A 10,000-nucleotide genomic window follows, 5' to 3' on the forward strand; every position below is an offset into this window, starting at 1 on the left:
AGTGCAGCACTAAGTGGGTGGTAAACTCCATCTAAAACTAAATATAACCATGAGACCGATAGTAAACAAGTACCGTGAGGGAAAGTTGAAAAGAACTCTGAATAGAGAGTTAAATAGTACGTGAAACTGCTTAGAGGTTAAGCCCGATGAACCTGAATATCCATTATGGAAAATTCATCATTAAAGTTATAATATTTAAATAATATTATAGAAATAGTGTGCATTTTTTCCATATAAGGACATTGTAATCTATTAACATATATAATTTATCATAAAATATGACTTATAGTTTATTCAAATTATTATGCTTGCATTTTAACATAGGATAAATGTCATTAATTTGATAAAGTGTTGATAGATTAATAAGAATACAGTGCGTTAATTTTTCGGAATTATATAATGGCATAATTATCATTGATTTTTGTGTTTATTATATGCACTTGTATGATTAACAATGCGAAAGATTCAGGATACCTTCGGGACCCGTCTTGAAACACGGACCAAGGAGTCTAACATATGTGCAAGTTATTGGGATATAAACCTAATAGCGTAATTAACTTGACTATTAATGGGATTAGTTTTTTAACTATTTTATAGTTAATTAACACAATCCCGGGGCGTTCTATATAGTTATGTATAATAATATTTATATTATTTATGCCTCTAACTGGAACGTACCTTGAGCAGATATGCTGTGACCCGAAAGATGGTGAACTATACTTGATCAGGTTGAAGTCAGGGGAAACCCTGATGGAAGACCGAAACAGTTCTGACGTGCAAATCGATTGTCAGAATTGAGTATAGGGGCGAAAGACCAATCGAACCATCTAGTAGCTGGTTCCTTCCGAAGTTTCCCTCAGGATAGCTGGTGCATTTTAATGTTATATAAAATAATCTTATCTGGTAAAGCGAATGATTAGAGGCCTTAGGGTCGAAACGATCTTAACCTATTCTCAAACTTTAAATGGGTAAGAACCTTAACTTTCTTGATATGAAGTTTAAGGTTATGATATAATGTGCCCAGTGGGCCACTTTTGGTAAGCAGAACTGGCGCTGTGGGATGAACCAAACGTAATGTTACGGTGCCCAAATTAACAACTCATGCAGAAACCATGAAAGGCGTTGGTTGCTTAAAACAGCAGGACGGTGATCATGGAAGTCGAAATCCGCTAAGGAGTGTGTAACAACTCACCTGCCGAAGCAACTAGCCCTTAAAATGGATGGCGCTTAAGTTGTATACCTATACATTACCGCTAAAGTAGATGATTTATATTACTTGTAATATAAATTTTGAAACTTTAGTGAGTAGGAAGGTACAATGGTATGCGTAGAAGTGTTTGGCGTAAGCCTGCATGGAGCTGCTATTGGTACAGATCTTGGTGGTAGTAGCAAATAATCGAATGAGACCTTGGAGGACTGAAGTGGAGAAGGGTTTCGTGTGAACAGTGGTTGATCACGAGTTAGTCGGTCCTAAGTTCAAGGCGAAAGCCGAAAATTTTCAAGTAAAAATAAATATTACAATTATTGTGAAAATTATATACTTGAATAATTTTGAACGAAAGGGAATACGGTTCCAATTCCGTAACCTGTTGAGTATCCGTTTGTTATTAAATATGGGCCTCGTGCTCATCCTGGCAACAGGAACGACCATAAAGAAGCCGTCGAGAGATATCGGAAGAGTTTTCTTTTCTGTTTTATAGTCGTACTACCATGGAAGTCTTTCGCAGAGAGATATGGTAGATGGGCTAGAAGAGCATGACATATACTGTTGTGTCGATATTTTCTCCTCGGACCTTGAAAATTTATGGTGGGGATACGCAAACTTCTCAACAGGCCGTACCAATATCCGCAGCTGGTCTCCAAGGTGAAGAGTCTCTAGTCGATAGAATAATGTAGGTAAGGGAAGTCGGCAAATTAGATCCGTAACTTCGGGATAAGGATTGGCTCTGAAGATTGAGATAGTCGGGCTTGATTGGGAAACAATAATATGGTTTATGTGCTCGTTCTGGGTAAATAGAGTTATAATCATTTATGGTTGTAACTTGTTCCCCGGATAGTTTAGTTACGTATCCAATTGTGGAACTTTCTTGCTAAAATTTTTAAGAATACTAGTTGGGTCAAACCAATTAGTTCTTATTAATTATAACGATTATCAATTAACAATCAATTCAGAACTGGCACGGACTTGGGGAATCCGACTGTCTAATTAAAACAAAGCATTGTGATGGCCCTAGCGGGTGTTGACACAATGTGATTTCTGCCCAGTGCTCTGAATGTCAAAGTGAAGAAATTCAAGTAAGCGCGGGTCAACGGCGGGAGTAACTATGACTCTCTTAAGGTAGCCAAATGCCTCGTCATCTAATTAGTGACGCGCATGAATGGATTAACGAGATTCCTTCTGTCCCTATCTACTATCTAGCGAAACCACAGCCAAGGGAACGGGCTTGGAATAATTAGCGGGGAAAGAAGACCCTTTTGAGCTTGACTCTAATCTGGCAGTGTAAGGAGACATAAGAGGTGTAGAATAAGTGGGAGATATTAGACTTCGGTTTGGTATCGACAATGAAATACCACTACTCTTATTGTTTCCTTACTTACTTGATTAAATGGAACGTGTATCATTTCCTAGCCATTATACGGATATATTTATTATATCTTATGGTATTGGGTTTTGATGCAAGCTTCTTGATCAAAGTATCACGAGTTTGTTATATAATCGCAAACAAATTCTTTAATGAGAGATGCATTCATGTATTATCGATTTGAAAATTTGGTATAACTCCAATTACTCAGGTATGATCCAATTCAAGGACATTGCCAGGTAGGGAGTTTGACTGGGGCGGTACATCTCTCAAATAATAACGGAGGTGTCCCAAGGCCAGCTCAGTGCGGACAGAAACCACACATAGAGCAAAAGGGCAAATGCTGACTTGATCTCGGTGTTCAGTACACACAGGGACAGCAAAAGCTCGGCCTATCGATCCTTTTGGTTTAAAGAGTTTTTAACAAGAGGTGTCAGAAAAGTTACCATAGGGATAACTGGCTTGTGGCGGCCAAGCGTTCATAGCGACGTCGCTTTTTGATCCTTCGATGTCGGCTCTTCCTATCATTGTGAAGCAAAATTCACCAAGCGTTGGATTGTTCACCCATGCAAGGGAACGTGAGCTGGGTTTAGACCGTCGTGAGACAGGTTAGTTTTACCCTACTAATGACAAAACGTTGTTGCGACAGCATTCCTGCGTAGTACGAGAGGAACCGCAGGTACGGACCAATGGCACAATACTTGTTCGAGCGAACAGTGGTATGACGCTACGTCCGTTGGATTATGCCTGAACGCCTCTAAGGTCGTATCCGTGCTGGACTGCAATGATAAATAAGGGGCAATTTGCATTGTATGGCTTCTAAACCATTTAAAGTTTATTATTTATATTTTAAACGACAATGGATGTGATGCCAATGTAATTTGTAACATAGTAAATTGGGAGGATCTTTGATCACCTGATGCCATGCTAGTTACATATGAAAACATTATTTAATACAATGACAAAGCCTAGAATCAATTGTAAACGACTTTTGTAACGGGCAAGGTGTTGTAAGTGGTTGAGCAGCTGCCATACTGCGATCCACTGAAGCTTATCCTTTGCTTGATGATTCGAAATATAAAAAAAATGTAAATATGCATGTGTAAATATGTATATTTAGTATAAAAAATCTTTATATGCTATATCTAAGAAAGCATATAAGGATTTATCACGGGTTGTCCACGTTTCCCTACTAATTGTGGCCTACTAACTGTTTCGTCATCTTATTAGTGACGTGAAAAATGAAAATAATATTTTTCATTTATATTGTTATAAGTCTTAAACCTTAAGACGGCGGGAGTTGAATTACTTTCGTTTAGGTAGCCAAATGCCTCGTCATCTTATTAGTGACGTGAAAAATGAAAATAATATTTTTCATTTATATTGTTATAAGTCTTAAACCTTATAACGGCGGAAGATGAATTACTTTCTTTTAGGTAGCCAAATGCCTCGTCATCTTATTAGTGACGTGAAAAATGAAAATAATATTTTTCATTTATATTGTTATAAGTCTTAAACTTTAAGACGGCGGGAGTTGAATTACTTTCGCATAGGTAGCCAAATGCCTCGTCATCTTATTAGTGACGCGCATGATTCAATTCAAGAGATTCCTTCTGTCCCTATTTAAAACCTCACGGATATTAAAAATATTAAACATATATTGTTATAAGTCTTAAACCTTAAGACGGCGGGAGTTGAATTACTTTCGCATAGGTAGCCAAATGCCTCGTCATCTTATTAGTGACGCGCATGATTCAATTCAAGAGATTCCTTCTGTCCCTATTTAAAACCTCACGGATATTAAAAATATTAAACATATATTGTTATAAGTCTTAAACCTTAAGACGGCGGGAGTTGAATTACTTTCGCATAGGTAGCCAAATGCCTCGTCATCTTATTAGTGACGTGAAAAATGAAAATAATATTTTTCATTTATATTGTTATAAGTCTTAAACTTTAAGACGGCGGGAGTTGAATTACTTTCGCATAGGTAGCCAAATGCCTCGTCATCTTATTAGTGACGTGAAAAATGAAAATAATATTTTTCATTTATATTGTTATAAGTCTTAAACCTTATAACGGCGGAAGATGAATTACTTTCGTTTAGGTAGCCAAATGCCTCGTCATCTTAATAGTGACGTGAAAAATGAAAATAATATTTTTCATTTATATTGTTATAAGTCTTAAACTTTAAGACGGCGGGAGTTGAATTACTTTCGCATAGGTAGCCAAATGCCTCGTCATCTTATTAGTGACGTGAAAAATGAAAATAATATTTTTCATTTATATTGTTATAAGTCTTAAACCTTATAACGGCGGAAGATGAATTACTTTCGTTTAGGTAGCCAAATGCCTCGTCATCTTATTAGTGACGTGAAAAATGAAAATAATATTTTTCATTTATATTGTTATAAGTCTTAAACTTTAAGACGGCGGGAGTTGAATTACTTTCGCATAGGTAGCCAAATGCCTTGTCATCTTATTAGTGACGCGCATGATTCAATTCAAGAGATTCCTTCTGTCCCTATTTAAAACCTCACGGATATTAAAAATATTAAACATATATTGTTATAAGTCTTAAACCTTAAGACGGCGGGAGTTGAATTACTTTCGCATAGGTAGCCAAATGCCTCGTCATCTTATTAGTGACGCGCATGATTCAATTCAAGAGATTCCTTCTGTCCCTATTTAAAACCTCACGGATATTAAAAATATTAAACATATATTGTTATAAGTCTTAAACCTTAAGACGGCGGGAGTTGAATTACTTTCGCATAGGTAGCCAAATGCCTCGTCATCTTATTAGTGACGCGCATGATTCAATTCAAGAGATTCCTTCTGTCCCTATTTAAAACCTCACGGATATTAAAAATATTAAACATATATTGTTATAAGTCTTAAACCTTAAGACGGCGGGAGTTGAATTACTTTCGCATAGGTAGCCAAATGCCTTGTCATCTTATTAGTGACGCGCATGATTCAATTCAAGAGATTCCTTCTGTCCCTATTTAAAACCTCACGGATATTAAAAATATTAAACATATATTGTTATAAGTCTTAAACCTTAAGACGGCGGGAGTTGAATTACTTTCGCATAGGTAGCCAAATGCCTCGTCATCTTATTAGTGACGCGCATGATTCAATTCAAGAGATTCCTTCTGTCCCTATTTAAAACCTCACGGATATTAAAAATATTAAACATATATTGTTATAAGTCTTAAACCTTAAGACGGCGGGAGTTGAATTACTTTCGCATAGGTAGCCAAATGCCTCGTCATCTTATTAGTGACGCGCATGATTCAATTCAAGAGATTCCTTCTGTCCCTATTTAAAACCTCACGGATATTAAAAATATTAAACATATATTGTTATAAGTCTTAAACCTTAAGACGGCGGGAGTTGAATTACTTTCGCATAGGTAGCCAAATGCCTCGTCATCTTATTAGTGACGCGCATGATTCAATTCAAGAGATTCCTTCTGTCCCTATTTAAAACCTCACGGATATTAAAAATATTAAACATATATTGTTATAAGTCTTAAACCTTAAGACGGCGGGAGTTGAATTACTTTCGCATAGGTAGCCAAATGCCTCGTCATCTTATTAGTGACGCGCATGATTCAATTCAAGAGATTCCTTCTGTCCCTATTTAAAAACTCACGAATATTAAAAATATTAAAAATATTTTCATATGGATATGCAATCGTATGGATATCCAAATATGTGTGGGAAAGTCGTACTTCCTATACGATAAATGACCGGATTGACGAAACCGTGTTCAAAAAGGTATATAGGGTAGGTGGTGTTCGGCCTACCAATATAATATTAAAATAATATTATATTAAACAGAAGATCGCCAGTATTAATATATAAGCATATGGTTATGAATACATATGCATATAACATATATGAAAATATATGAATATATAAAAAAAAATATATATGAATATGAAAATATTTATATGTATATGGAATATATGGTAGGTGATGATGTTAGCCTACCATATAATATATAATATAATAATTTAATTATATTATATTAAATATGGAAATATTAAAAATATATTAAAAATATTAAAAATATTTTCATATGGATATGCAATCGTATGGATATCCAAATATGTGTGGGAAAGTCATACTTCCCATACAATAAATGACCGGATTGACGAAACCGTGTTCAAAAAGGTATATAGGGTAGGTGGTGTTCAGCCTGCCAATATAATATTAAAATAATATTATATTAAACAGAAGACCGCCAGTATTAATATATGAGCATATGGTTATGAATACATATGCATATAACATATATGAAAATATATGAATATAAAAAAATATATATGGATATGAAAATATTTATATGTATATGAAATATATGGTAGGTGATGAGGATAGCCTACCATATAATATATAATATAATAATTTAATTATATTATATTAAATATGGAAATATTAAAAATATATTAAAAATATTAAAAATATTTTCATATGGATATGCAATCGTATGGATATCCAAATATGTGTGGGAAAGTCATACTTCCCATACAATAAATGACCGGATTGACGAAACCGTGTTCAAAAAGGTATATAGGGTAGGTGGTGTTCGGCCTACCAATATAATATTAAAATAATATTATATTAAACAGAAGACCGCCAGTATTAATATATGAGCATATGGTTATGAATACATATGCATATAACATATATGAAAATATATGAATATAAAAAAATATATATGGATATGAAAATATTTATATGTATATGAAATATATGGTAGGTGATGGTGATAGCCTACCATATAATATATAATATAATAATTTAATTATATTATATTAAATATGGAAATATTAAAAATATATTAAAAATATTAAAAATATTTTCATATGGATATGCAATCGTATGGATATCCAAATATGTGTGGGAAAGTCATACTTCCCATACAATAAATGACCGGATTGACGAAACCGTGTTCAAAAAGGTATATAGGGTAGGTGGTGTTCGGCCTACCAATATAATATTAAAATAATATTATATTAAACAGAAGACCGCCAGTATTAATATATAAGCATATGGTTATGAATACATATGCATATAACATATATGAAAATATATGAATATAAAAAAATATATATGGATATGAAAATATTTATATGTATATGAAATATATGGTAGGTGATGGTGATAGCCTACCATATAATATATAATATAATAATTTAATTATATTATATTAAATATGGAAATATTAAAAATATATTAAAAATATTAAAAATATTTTCATATGGATATGCAATCGTATGGATATCCAAATATGTGTGGGAAAGTCATACTTCCCATACAATAAATGACCGGATTGACGAAACCGTGTTCAAAAAGGTATATAGGGTAGGTGGTGTTCAGCCTGCCAATATAATATTAAAATAATATTATATTAAACAGAAGACCGCCAGTATTAATATATAAGCATATGGTTATGAATACATATGCATATAACATATATGAAAATATATGAATATAAAAAAAAATATATGGATATGAAAATATTTATATGTATATGGAATATATGGTAGGTGATGATGTTAGCCTACCATATAATATATAATATAATAATTTAATTATATTATATTAAATATGGAAATATTAAAAATATATTAAAAATATTAAAAATATTTTCATATGGATATGCAATCGTATGGATATCCAAATATGTGTGGGAAAGTCATACTTCCCATACAATAAATGACCGGATTGACGAAACCGTGTTCAAAAAGGTATATAGGGTAGGTGGTGTTCAGCCTACCAATATAATATTAAAATAATATTATATTAAACAGAAGACCGCCAGTATTAATATATGAGCATATGGTTATGAATACATATGCATATAACATATATGAAAATATATGAATATAAAAAAAAATATATATGAATATGAAAATATTTATATGTATATGGAATATATGGTAGGTGATGATGTTAGCCTACCATATAATATATAATATAATAATTTAATTATATTATATTAAATATGGAAATATTAAATTATTTTCATATGGATATGGATATGGATATACATATTCATATGGATATACTAAAATATACTGAAATATACCGATGAGTATATTTAGGTGAGGGTAAAAAGGCAAATAAATACCCAGCTTGACGAAAGTGTGTTCAAAAAGGTATATAGGGTAGGTGGTGTCGTCCTACCAATATAGTATATTATTTATATTATATGAATATACTAAAATACCGATGAGTATTTTTAGGTGAGGGAAAGAAGGCAAATAAATACCCAGCTTGACGAAAGTGTGGTCAAAAAGGTATATATGGTAGGTGGTGTAAGCCTATCTATATAATATAACATACTATATTATATATTATATATACACTATATTGTATACTTAGATAATATCGTTGAAGCGTCTACGTCTTATTATAAATTATAATTTGACAAGTTTCCAATTATTATCGTTAATTTCTGGTTCTAGGCAAATAAAAATTTCTTTTTATTATATCCTAGTAAGTATATGGAATTAAATTTAATTTCATATACGTATATGATAATAGTAGTAATATTATTATTATTATTATTGTATAAATAAATATGAATAAACTATATATATGAAAATATATAAATATATGAAAATTAAAAAGTGCTTAGTTTTATATCATATAAAACTAGACTTTTATATACAAAGAAAATAAATTTAAATTTATTATCAAAATACATATGCGATAATTTTATTATAAAATTAAGCAAATATATATATGTGAATATATACAAATTGTTGTATGTGAAAATATAAAGATATTTTAGAATTAAATATATGCATAATATTGTATTTTATTAAAAAAATATTAAAGAAGGCTTATATAAATAAAAAGACCGCCCGCTCATATAAATACCCTAACACAAACGAGGGTTTAAGAAAAAGCCATGAAAAAAATATACCCTGAGGTGTATGCGTTGGGCACCCGAGGGATATATTATAAATATATATATATATATATATATTTTAAATAAATGAACGAATATTGAATGCCATATAATAATTGGCCAAATTCGTTAATATTTTAATTTATACAAATATTTGCAATATTTATTTTCTATATATCAATATGAAAATGAAATATATCAAAGATATAAACATTATTCTGGTTGATCCTGCCAGTAGTTATATGCTTGTCTCAAAGATTAAGCCATGCATGTCTAAGTACACACGCATTAAAAGTGAAACCGCAAAAGGCTCATTATATCAGTTATGGTTCCTTAGATCGTTAACAGTTACTTGGATAACTGTGGTAATTCTAGAGCTAATACATGCAATTAAAACATGAACCTTATGGGACATGTGCTTTTATTAGGCTAAAACCAAGCGATCGCAAGATCGTTATATTGGTTGAACTCTAGATAACATGCAG

The 10,000-nt window shown here is 31.9% G+C and overlaps 2 non-coding genes across 2 annotated transcripts in view; both read left to right on the forward strand.

The window, feature by feature from the left end:
- LOC138926985 (large subunit ribosomal RNA) overlaps positions 1–3,656 on the forward strand; it is a 3,950-nt gene extending 294 nt beyond the window's left edge. The window contains exon 1 of the ribosomal RNA XR_011443636.1: positions 1–3,656. This exon is cut by the window's left edge and continues 294 nt beyond it. This is a non-coding gene — a ribosomal RNA (large subunit ribosomal RNA).
- Positions 3,657–9,730: 6,074 nt separating this feature from the next.
- LOC138926989 (small subunit ribosomal RNA) overlaps positions 9,731–10,000 on the forward strand; it is a 1,995-nt gene continuing 1,725 nt past the window's right edge. The window contains exon 1 of the ribosomal RNA XR_011443640.1: positions 9,731–10,000. This exon is cut by the window's right edge and continues 1,725 nt beyond it. This is a non-coding gene — a ribosomal RNA (small subunit ribosomal RNA).

This window comes from Drosophila bipectinata, unplaced genomic scaffold (genome assembly GCF_030179905.1).
Source record: "Drosophila bipectinata strain 14024-0381.07 unplaced genomic scaffold, DbipHiC1v2 scaffold_141, whole genome shotgun sequence".
NCBI classification, from domain to species: Eukaryota; Metazoa; Arthropoda; class Insecta; order Diptera; family Drosophilidae; genus Drosophila; species Drosophila bipectinata.